The 12,620-nt window shown below is 40.3% G+C and overlaps 1 long non-coding RNA gene across 1 annotated transcript; it reads right to left on the bottom strand.

The window, feature by feature from the left end:
• Nucleotides 1-68: 68 nt before the first annotated feature.
• LOC128775574 (uncharacterized) lies at nt 69-9,445 on the bottom strand. Its single transcript, XR_008420371.1, has 5 exons — nt 8,775-9,445; nt 5,957-6,088; nt 1,303-2,357; nt 986-1,048; nt 69-232 (listed from the first exon to the last, which is right to left on the bottom strand). It is a non-coding gene; the product is annotated as an uncharacterized LOC128775574 (long non-coding RNA).
• Between the last annotated feature and the right edge of the window lie 3,175 nt (nt 9,446-12,620).

The raw sequence follows: 12,620 nt of genomic DNA on the forward strand, positions 1-12,620 counted from the left end.
AAAAAAAATGGATTATTTTGTGCATGTGCATATGACCTGAGACTTGGTATGGGGGTGACAGGAAAGGGCAACTAGTGTGAAGGCAAGAAGGCATTCTTTCCCTTCCCAATGCAAAGTCATTGCCACCACATGGGGATTTCTCCCCAACAGACAACATACCTTCCAGTTCACATTTATTGGACTTCAAGGCTCTCAGTTCTGGATCCTCAAATTGACCGTTTGCATCTTCTGACTTTAGGACAGATAGGAGAAAATACATTCAAGAAATAATGATCGCACAACAATGTGAGTGCAACAGGACTGTGCATGGCAACAAAGAAAGATCCTGGGGCATAAATACAACAAGGAGAAGGCAAAGAACATGGAAAATAGTTCAAGTCAAAGGGCTCACAAATGGCTTTCTTAGGAGAATATTCCTCTATTCACACTGAACATTGCTGAGCATTAAGAGAAGAAGGCAGTATACAACTTGCTATTGCCCTTCATCTCTCAACTATCTTGGGGGATTTTCTCCATATCTTGGAGGGCAGGTCTGAATGATGTGGTAATGACCTAGTTGTGAAAATAAAACATACTTCCTAGTCCTTGAAACAGCAAACTCCTCATGGTGGTCCTAGTGAAATTCCAGCTGTGCAGATGGAGCTTTGTCTCCCAGAGGCCCACTCTCTACTGTGGTAAACAGCAAGCGAATATGCTATGCTCACCTCACCCAATGAACAAAAAGTCTCCAAAGTCAAATTACAGTAAAAGCAGCCAACTCTTAGCACTTCCTGATTCTTGACATTCCCCTCTCTCTCTCTCTCTCTCTCTCTCTCTCTGATTGCAAAGTAACATGTGCACTTTGAAGGGTGTCATTTAAAATTTTATCAAAGTGCTCAACTTTTCTGATGTTCTCCTTCAACAAAACATGTTGAATGAGTCGTAACAATTCATTAATTTTACTTGTGTTTTTAGAACGCAATCCAGGCAAAGAAAGAATTCTTACTTTCAACTTAAGAGCTTCAGCAGAGTGAATGTTACTTTCTCTCTTAGCTTCTTGAAGATGTATCTTTAATTCATTGATGTAGATACAAAACATATGAAAAAGGAATCAGAATTCAAAAATAGCATCGTGGTAGATAAGCCTATGTCTAATGTGTGACTCCTTTCACAAATAAAAAGGTAGTTTTTTATTCCATTTGTGAAGCTTGTCTTGAATGGGAAGTATTTATAGAACACATGAAATAGGTCAGTAGGATGAACTCCAAGAGATAAAATTAATCAAAATGAAGTCACAAGAAATATTTGAAAGGGCAATGCTACCTTCTCTTCCCACATGGATATTGCTTCAGCCAGCTCTGGGTTTTCTTTCTCCAACGGGTTGATCTTTGCAGTTTTTTGCTGTAAATTAACTAAAAGGAGATAAAACAATTTTTAAGGTTGTTACCAAACCAGTGACATCGAATAATCCCACTGTATTAGCAGCACAGACACATGATCTGACACATGGGTGTAACTAACTTTTTAGCTTTCTCATTGTGCCTGAAGAAAGCAAGTTTCAGCAGCATTTTAAACCCAAGAAACCTCATTTCACTGACATTCCTATACGTGTAAGCTCTAGAACACTGACTCCTCTAACAGACACAAAGTGCAAACTCCTCTTACATTGGCCCAATGCGAGAGCTCTCATGCCCTGAGGTCACTCTTCTCATCACCACCACCGCTGCATTTACAGTGATCAACACCAACCAGTCTTTGAGGGCTTGTTAAGCGTCAGGTAGCCACCTTGCCTCTCAACAGACAGCACCACAGAATCACCACAGTCCATGGGGTCCGTGCAGAATAGATTACCCGCCATTTGCAACAAGTTCACTTTTCCCCTGGCATGAATGGCTCCCTCCACCTCAGACTCAAAACCTTGGTTTAACCCTCTCCTGTGACACACACCCTGCCTGGCAATACCTGGTTTCTTCTCTATGCTTAGGCTTCTTGACAGACTCAAAGAGGGTTTTCTCATCTTCACATTTCACCAAAAGCCAGGTCATGGCAAAGTACTCACTCCACACCTCAGGCTCATATCATCACTTCTTTCCTAATCATTTCTATGCAAAATCACACTCATTCTGTTCTCCTTCCTCCTGTGATGTTTTCCTCCCCTGGTCTCTTGTCTTAAGAGAGGAAAATCCCTCCACATTGTCACTTAGCCTCTAACAGGGAAGAGAAAGGTTTTCAAGAGTTCACAAGTCAATTAGACATCAGAAGTCACCATATTTATCCCTAGTTAAAAAATTTAAACCCACACCAAACACGAGTAATGAAAAAAAATTACAAAGACTACTAAAACCTAAAATCTTACCTTGATGTACTGGAGGCTGTGTCTGAGAGAGGAAGAAACAAAATTAAGTTTGAGGTCAAAACATGTTAATAGTAAAAACTTTTCCTTACTGATAAAATACTGACATGCCATCCAATGAAATTACAATGATCATTTTGTTCAGCATAATGAATTCACAACATTAATATAAGAAAAAAGTAGAATTTCATATTTAGTTCATGATTCTTTATAAACCGTTTCTGATAAAAGCATAAAGATTCATAGCTTATTTTGACCAAAAGATAGATTTACATTATATTAAATAAATATCAAAATATTTAATTCTGTCAGTGCATAATGCAGACAGTTTTAAAAATACATAAATAAAATATTTGTCTGATTGTTTTCCTCTTGTAGTCAAACCCAACATCCACACTGAAGTCCAGAACCCAGGATCATTTGAAATGCCAAAAAAAGAAAAAAAGAAAGAGAGAGAGAGAAAGGGAGAGAGGAAGAAAGAGACAGACAGAGACAGAGAGAGAGATGGAGGGGGACGGTAGGGGGCGAGAAGGAAAGGGAAGGGATGGGAAGGAGGAAGGAAGCGGCAAGGAAAGAAAAGGAAAACCTTTGTACTAACATACGCTTCTTTCATTTTCTAGAAAGCTTTCTGAAATGTTACACAGGGTTGGCTGCTTTCCGAATCAATAAACAATTACAACATGTCAGGTGCTATGATTTTCCTAGATCACTAAAAACAGAGGGTCTTCCAAAAACACATCATCAAATGAGAAAGAGAGTGGAACATGGCTAGAGAAAAAGCACAGGCACCAAAAGAAATGATGACTAACATTTCAAAAACAAAGCAGAAAGGGCTCCCATTGAGAAGGTATAAGAAAAGCAAGAGGATCTTAATTCCTGTAAAGGCACTGGTCTAAGGCAAGGGTTAACAGTTTCCATACTGGAAACTTCTGGAAAAGTGAACAAAAGAGAGAACAGCTATTAAGGAGTAATGGTTGTCTGGGCAAAAGTAGAAATAACAATTAAAGCCTGACTGCACTAGTATTTCTAAAAGGACGTCAACCATGGAAAAAGACATCCTGTGATTGTCTTGTGTCCACTGAAAAGTAACAACCATAAGATAGTGACTGTGGGACTGAAGGATGCTTCCCCACTCCCAGCCCCTCACCCTTTGGAAAAGTGCCTTTATAAGCCTGGCACACCACCCTTTTGGGGGAGCGATATTCCTCTTTCTTGCTGGCTCCACTGTATACAACCTATCTCTAATAAACGCCACCTGCTTTGTTTCCCTTTCGATCAGTGTTCATTACTAAGACACTGAGACTGGAGAACCTGGTCTTGGTGGTCCAGTAACACCCACACCCAAGTCATCCCCTGATGAATTATAGCTCAATAAAATCTAGGCAAGACTCTCCTTTAACAAAAGGTGAAGACACATTTTCGTGATCCGTAGGACGTATATCCCTATTTGAAAGTTTTAAATGATGATATGATGCTGAAGCGAGCCCCAACATCTTGCCAGGATATTGGAATATCATCATGGTATCAAAAAGTGAGTCATAAAAATGTTGTTATAGGAAAGTCTATCTACGGAGGGCAAACAGGAAACCATGGATAGTCCTTTAATGTCACGTTTCCTTTCCGAAGCAGGGGAAATGGAAAGAGAGATGGCCCTACAAATACTTAATATGCATATTTTCTTTTTGAAGGGAAAGATTTCTAAATTGGCAGGAAAAGAGGAAAAAACAGCCACTTATAAATAAACTCATGCTGTTCTGTTCTTGTTTAGAAGGCCTGCCCTCCACAGAAACTATTTCTCCAAAGCCTAATGGGGTTTTCCTGAAGATAAGCAATACAGATGAAGGGTAATACTCAACGACAATGCTCTTCCTCCTTCCTGTCTCATAGGGGAGTAAACTCAGCCTAAAACCTAGCCAGGTAAAGACAAAACTTTACACTAAAAGCCTTCACCTCAGTTTTTCTAAACAAGGACGTGACCCCAAGCTTCCCAAAAAACTTAACAAGGTACCCTAAAAGGAAAAACCACATATTTTGAACACAGAATGCAAGCATTAGAATCACACTTCCTATGGCAGAGATGGTGGGATAATCAGGCTGGCAATGTAAAACCACTCTGATTAATAGGATAATGACTCTAATGGAAGAAGTAGTCAGTATGCAAGAAGAGGTGGTGAATGTGAGCACAGAAACGATAACTCTAGGATCCAAAAGGACTTCTAGAAATCCAAAACATCATAACAGAAATAAGGAATGCCTTTGTTGGACTTACTAACACACACAACACAGCTGAGGAAAGACTCAACAAGCAGAAGGAAATGTCAAGTAGAAACACCCAAAACAGAAACACACAAAAATTAAAAATACAACGGAGAAAATCCAAGACCAGTGTGACAATGACAAAAGGTGTAACATACACAAAGTGGGAATACCTACTTATACGTTTGAAGTGAATATGACTGAGAATTTTCCAAAATTAATGATAGTCATAAACCACAGATTCAGGAAACTCAAAGAATTTCAAGCAGGATAAATACCCCCCTCCAAAAAAACCAAACCAAACCAAAAACAAATCAAAACAAAACAAAACAAAAAAACACAAAAAACACAAGACTATCCCTAGACATATACTATTCAATCAAGAGAAACTTGAAAACAAACAATTTTGGAAGAAGCTAAGGGGTAGTGTTGGGGGCTGGAGTTGCAGGGAGATGGAAGAAATAACACCTTACCCAAGAGGAACCAGGACAAAAAATACTCAGAATTCAGAAACCATGCAATCAAGAAGAATGAAATGTTTATACTGTTAAAAGAGAAGAACCCATCCACCTAGAATTCTGTGCACATAAATTGTCCTTCAAAACATGTACAAAGTAAGGGAAATTATTGGAGATACTGAGGTCAATAATAAACGCTTAATTCTCCAAGAAAACATAATCCTTAATGTACATGCATTAACAACAGAGTGCCAAAATACATGAGGCAAAAACTGATACAACTGATAGGAGAAATAGACATATACATTTTTATAGCTGAAAGAATTCAACACCCTCTATCAGTCATTGACAGATTGAGCATAAAGGTATTCAAATTTAAGAACACAGTTGGACTGAACTGCATCACCAATCACCTAGATCCATGACCATCTGTAGAACACTTTCTACAATAGAAAAATACACATTCTTCTCAAGCTCATATAGAACATTCACTGACACAGACCATGTTCGGGGTCATAAAATACACCTTAACTTGAAGTCAACAAAATCATAGAAAATACGTTCTCAGAACACATATGTAAGCTAGACATCAATAATAGAAAGACAACTGAAAAACTACAAAATATATGAGAGATATTCTAATAGAAGATAGAGAATAGAGATAGAATAGAGAAATTCGAAAAGAAGAGGGTCAAAGAGACATTTCACAGAATCACAAAAATAGTTCCATCTAAATGATAATGAATGTTGGAATTACTACCATTTGTGGGATGCAATGAATGCCGTGCTTAAAGGGATATTTGAAGTACTGAGTGCATACAAATGGTCTAGTAAAAAATGTGTGCTTACCAAAAAACTTCTGCTTACTTATGCTTAAAAGCCTATCTGTAAGTTATTGTAGTATACTCACAGCAAGGACAACTCTCCAGAGGTAAATAAGACATGCACAAATTGCAACGGTGGCAGGAATAACGGCAAGCTTCCACAGAGTTCCGAAGACACGAGAGCCACGAGGGAAATGGTCAGCCAAAATAGGCACAAGCTGAAATAATATTTGAGATAATGAGGAATAGCAAAGACATTTATAATATCTGTCACAAAGAATCATTTTTATAAACCTTCAACCAGCCTCCAGGAGGTTATAAGCACACCTCTCAAATGCCTCCTCCTGAAGGAGAGGGAGGACACAATGCTTACAAAGGAGCAGGGGCAAACCTGTAGGAGTGATGACTGTGTTTACGATCTTACTGTGGTGATGGCTTCATTGTTCCTTACCCTTTCAGTAGACAAGAAGTAAATGACTTCTGTTGTACATTCATGAAGTACCTGGATAAAATCCTTTGGAACATTTCCAAAAATACACCAAAATTTACAGAAGGATGGGAGAAAGTAACAATAAAAATGTACTAGCGATTCAAATGAGATTGTTATAGAGACAGATGTTTACAGATATGGATATAACTGAGAGATGTGCAGCTGCTCTTATAATAATATGGGTTTATTCCAGCAAAAATAAATTCTACATTATTGTTTAGTTTCTAAAAACACTGAGGTTTTCTTTTTTCTAATGTTGATTTATTTTTGAAAGTAGAGAGAGCGGGGAGGAATGAGAGAGAGGGAGACAGAGAATCCAAAGCAGGCTCCACGCTGTTAGCACACAGCCTGATGCTGGGCTCAAACTCACAAACCTGAGCCAAAATCGAGAGTCAGATGCTTAACTGACTGAACCACCCAGGCTCCCCAGAAGGTTTTACGTTCAAGGTTTACTTTGAATCTGAATCACAGCCCAAATTGTCAGATTTCTGAAGTAAATACAGGTTTGCATAATCAGGTGATCTTGTGTATTTTGATGAAATCTATGAGGTTTTAAGTTACTTGAACACACATCTCCAAATAGCCAATACAATAAATTCAAGTTCCTATTTCATAGTGTTGCACCTAAATCAATCAATAACAACTATGGAAATTACTTTCTAAATAACACAAAAGTCCTGGGTATGGTCACCAAAACAACAGAACACATATCATTTTACTAAAACTAGACTTACCAGTCCTTTAGGAGAAAATACACTCACAAATGCAATTCATACTAATTCACATACCAAACTTTAATTTTGTGCCAATACACTAGCCTCCAAAATGTGTACCATTTGTATCTTCAGCTCTTAGAACTGAGGTCACTAAATTGCGTCCTGCTGGGAAATGTACACTGTCTTTGAGTGGCCACTGTCTGCAAGAGAGCAGGGGCTGTCAGCACAGTGATCATGGGGATCAAATGCGGCAAAGACAGAGGCCATCTTGACATGAATGGCAAACATCCTAAGTCCTGGGCACTCTTGATACCTCTGCCAGCTATCTGTATGCTGATACCATTAGTTACCGTTAACTAGTTTAGATCCAAGGGAGCCAGTAACACTTGGTTCCCACAGACAATGGTCATGACCAGGTGGAGGTAGGAAATGCAAGACAAGTTAGTTTGTGCAAGAATTCAGAAATGAGGGAGGGAGAGAGAGCTGAACTGATCTATGAGATGCAGCCTAGGTAGAAGGGGGAAATTGCAATAAACAGAACCAAGAAATTTCCTCCTTCGTAGACTCAAAAGAAACAGAATAGATTCTGTTGTGCCTGGAGGTATCATGTGGGAGGATTCTGCCTCAATTTAGGTTGTTCCTGCCTTGGGACGTTGCAGATCCCTCTCTAAGAATCTGGTGCATGCCAATCTCAAGAAATCTACTTTTCTCTATGGGTGTCCCCTGTGTCTCTGTCTCAGGCTCTTGGGAGTACAGGTTTTGATTTTTAATGATAGAATGAAACATTCACACTGGCAACCAGGTATTTCTTTATAGTTGGACAATCCTAAGGACATTCAAGACCCTTTTTGCTTTGGGTAAATCAACACTCTGTACATAGTTGGCTAAAGAAAGGACAAGAATGCATTCACTTCCTCATCACATCACTCCTAGTGATTTTCTTATTATAAATGTCCAAGCAGGCTGAGGCCACTTCATGTATGCTGAGCTTGTCATCTAGCTGGTTGGACACAGAGTCCTTGGGGGCAGCCTCTAAGACCAGAGGGAGAGGGCTGATGCACAAGTTCCTAAAAGCGAACAAACCAGGAAGCACAGAGCACAAACGACATTTCACTTTCCAACACCAACACTTCGGACACCACGGTTCCCAGGGCTACCAAACTTCACAAATATGAACAACGTGCTGATAGGAAAACTAACTACGTATAAGAGGGACTCTAAACTTGCAAAGCTTGAAGAAGAATCTTGACAGGCCTTCCAGGAGCCATCTAATAGTATAAAATACTATTAATACTATTAAATGGCTCTTATTCAATAGAGGTTCTGACATTTTTAAAAATGATCCTAAGGAAGTATAATTCAAACATCATACAAGCCCCTTATTTAAGACAAAGATCTCAGTGGCTTTTAGTATCTTCCCATGTCCTTCTTTCTTGACATTATGAAGCTCAGGTTTCCATCCTGTCAACACTACTCCTTCTGGACCAAGTGGCCCAGACAGGATCCACAACTTCATGTGGACAGGTGTGGCCAGAAGCCCTACATGCTGGTTGAGAAACCTTGCCCTGAGTTAATGGGTTTTCAAAAAGAACTGAGTTCTCATCAAGGACTCCATGAAAAAGCTGTTTTTTAACCACAGTCTGAAAAAGATAAATAAATACAAAAGGAAGAAATCACTGATGTCGGATGTGTACTCACATTTGTGTTGGGGTAACCGGGATACCCGAGTAAGAGGATATAGAAAAGTAGCTTCTGAACCTTCATATTCTGGTCTTTCAGGGGGCGCCTGGGCACCAGAGAGGAGGTGCAGATGGGGGTGAGGAGGTGGTGGGGGTGGGAGGGGAAGGGACGGGGTGGGAAAGGGGGTGAGGTGTGGGGGCGGGGTTTAAATAGGGATGGGATTGGGGAGGGGGTGTGGCAGGAGAAGAAGGGGGTCAGGGAGAATACCCGGATCAGATCAAGTACAAGAAGGGAGGGAGGAGGGCTCAGACAAGTTAGTAGCTCAGCAGGTCAGTAAATCACTAGATGAGTAGGCCACAACTAGCCACTTAAGCAGACTGTCAGTAGCAGGCGGAGCAGACGAAGATCTCTCTTCATCCAAGTCTTCACCTGTTTGAGCAATGCCGTAGCAGTTCAGACGCTTTATGCTCTCTCTCCACCAATCAGCTGCCTTCGCCCCTGATAGCTCACAAAGGACACCCCGCGTGACCATGGCTTTTCAAAAGCCCCTTGCATTATGTACATATCTGGGGGCATGTGTGTCCTTATGGGAGTGTCTATGTATGTCTGGGTTTTGTACGTGTATATATTGGTTATGTGTGTGAATTTGCTGCCCCTTTGGGTCTTACCGTGTGTGGTGTGTGTGTGTGTGTGTGGTGTGTGTGTGTGTGTTTGTGTGTGTGTGTGTGTGTGTGTGTGTGTCTTTGTGTGTGTGTGTGTGTTCTCCTCGGGGTGTCAGTGGCCGTGTCTGCAGTGTGGGTCTGTGTGTGAATCTGTCCATAAGCCCCATACCTGTGTTCCCAGGTGAGGCTGGGTGTGATTCTGTGCTTGTGGTGTCTGTTTATTTCTCTGTGAGTATGGGTGTCTGTGAACCTAAGAAATGAGCTGCCACAAAGCGGACTCCCCAAAGGTGACCCCCAGCGATGGGTGAATATGAGACAATCCATCTCTTCATTAGATTCTGTTGGGAAAAGTGTATATCCACATGCAAAAGAATGAAAATGAACCCTTCCCTTACATGATACACAAAAATCTACTTAAAATGGCTTAAAGACTTAAATGTAACACCTGAAACCATCATACTTGTAGAAAAAATCAAAGAGGAAATCTCCTTGACTATGCTCTAGGCAATGAGATTTGGGGATTGGCACCAAAAGCATACGAAGTAAAAGTAAAAATAAACAATTGGGCCCACATCAAACTAAAAAGCACAGGGAAGGAAAGGGAAGGAAACCATCAACAAAATGGAAAAGCAACCTACAGAATTGGAGAATACATTTGCAGACCATCTCCAAGAAAGAGTTAATATACAAAACAAATAAGGAGTTCATATGAATAGTTAACCTTCAAAATAAAACTACCAGTTATGTTACCAGGAAAAAAAAAATGGCTTATTTCGGAATAGCAGAGAACTGCCACTTGGGAGAAGGAAGCTATAGCAAGTCTGGAGAACAAAGGAGAGGAACACTTTTATAGAGGAAAGGAAGAAATTGGGAGGGCTATGATATAGTAAAAGTCCATTGGAGTAAACTGGGAGATCCAAGTATAGTGGCTTTTCATTGCTTCAGTTGTGACCGTCATCAGCTGTGCCATCATGAGGGAAGAAGAAAGACCTTTCTTTCTCTTGCTGAGATAGTATAGCATAGCTGAAGAGGTATCAGCTTACAAGATATGTCTCCTTCCAGTGGGTCTGCAGGAAATGACACGTGGTAGAGCCTGTGAGCTTCCCCCTTCTGGCCCCCTGACTCCCTTTTCTTTAAGGTTTTATTTTCTTTCCAGGTCATCAGCATACAGTGTTGCATTCGTTTCAGGTATACAATAGAGTAATTCAACACTTCCATTTTAAATAAAGTTTCCTCTTACAATTTTCCCAAAGTCAACAGCAAAGAAACCATATAACAGGGTGAAAAAGTGGGCAAGGACCCAAATAGACTTTTTCCAAAGAAGACATACAAAAGGCTAACCGGTATAAGAAAAGATGCTCAACATCACTAATTGTCAGGGAAATGCAAACCAAAACCACAATGAGCTATTACTTCACACCTGTTGGTTAGGATGGCTATTCTCCAAAAGTTAAAAGATAACAACCGTGGGCAAGGATGTGGACAAAAAGTGAACCCTTAAGCACTATTTCCAGGAATGTAAATTGGTACAGCCATTGTGGAAAACAGTTTGGAGGTTCTCAAAAAGTTAAAACTAGAAATACCATATGATCCAGCAATCCCACTTCTGGGTGTAGATCACTATCTCAATGAGACATCTGTACTCCCATGTTCATTGCCATATTATTCAGTAGCCAAGATATGGAAACAACTTTAAGTGCCCATCAAAATAAAGAAAAATGGCCTGTGCATTCAGTGGAATATTATCTGGCCAGAAGAAAGAAGGAAGTTCTACCATTTCTGACAACGTGGGTGAACCCAGAGGACGTGATTCTAAGTGAAATTAGACGCAAACAGACAGATATCGTACAATCTCATGCACATGTGAAATCTTCGTCTAAAGAAAAGTTAAACTTGTAGAGACAGAGAGTTGAAGGGTAGTTACCAGAGGCTGGAGGGTGGGCAAAGGGGGAGATACTGATCAAAACGTACAAACTTTCCATGGTAAGATGCACAAGTTCTAGCGACCTAACGTACAGTACGGTGACTACAGTTAACAATACCATATCGTATACTTGAAATTTACTAAGAGAGCAGATCTCAAGCGTTATAACCACACCACAAAAACAAAGTAGCTATGGGTGGTGATGGATATGTTAACTAGTTTCATTGTGGTTATCACTTCACAGTGTATGCATATATCAACATATCCCATTGTAAGTCTCAAATACATAAAATTTTTATTCACCAAAAATAATAAATAAGTAAGTAAATAAAGACCAAAATAAAGAGATAAATGAACAAAATTCCAATGTGTGAAAATGACTTTGGGTAATGCCTGAAACACAGTAACAGCCACCAGAGATACAAGAGGACCTGGGAAATAGATACATACGCGGTACTTCAGTATACCTGGAGCAAAAAGGTGAGGAGAGAATACAGGCTTCTTTTAAGAGATGAAGCTGGAGAAGTAACCAAAGCCTGTTTCTGCAGGACCTTGCAAACCAGTAAAGAATTTTGTGCCTTTTCCAGAAAGTACTGAGAAGCCATTGAAGACTTTCAATCGTTCACTGACTGATTGCTGAGCTTTCATTGTTAAAAGGTCATTCTGATTGGAGATGGAGAATGGGTTGACGTGAAATGGAAGTGGGTGGCAGGAAAAGTACACAGGCCAATTTTAAGGCTGCACATGAGATGATGGTGGCCTGGCCTATGTTAGTTGCGCAAGACTGGAAGTAGTGGGAAGATGAGGCAATTGTTTCAAGATATACAAGTGAGAGGTCTTGATGATTAGCTATTGGGGTTGGGAGAGAGGGAGAGGTCTAATGGGTCAGTTGCTACAGTGGGATCGAGAAGGGCAAGAGACAACTTGCATTGAGCTACGACAGGATGACCTTGGTGGCAATGATACAACTGGGAGGTGAAGGCCAGAACCCAGATGACCATATGTTGAGGAGAGGCCGGGAAGTGAAGAGTGGAGTCAAGATTATTGACTTGTCAACAGTACTGCTTGTTGCCACCTAACATCCATTCCCACCTTCTCTCATATTGAGAGAATTCCTGATATTTAGTTGGGTACATGGCTTTGTAGACTAAGACTTTACATTACCATGAAGTGTTAAGTTATGGGCAACAGAATGCAAATGGAAGTGAGGTGTGCTATGGGCAATGGCGTTAAAAGAAAGGATATGCTCTCCCCTCCCCATTTTCCTTGCCTGCTGGC

Source organism: Panthera pardus, unplaced genomic scaffold (genome assembly GCF_024362965.1).
Source record: "Panthera pardus isolate Hobbes unplaced genomic scaffold, ASM2436296v1 HiC_scaffold_8, whole genome shotgun sequence".
NCBI classification, from domain to species: Eukaryota; Metazoa; Chordata; class Mammalia; order Carnivora; family Felidae; genus Panthera; species Panthera pardus.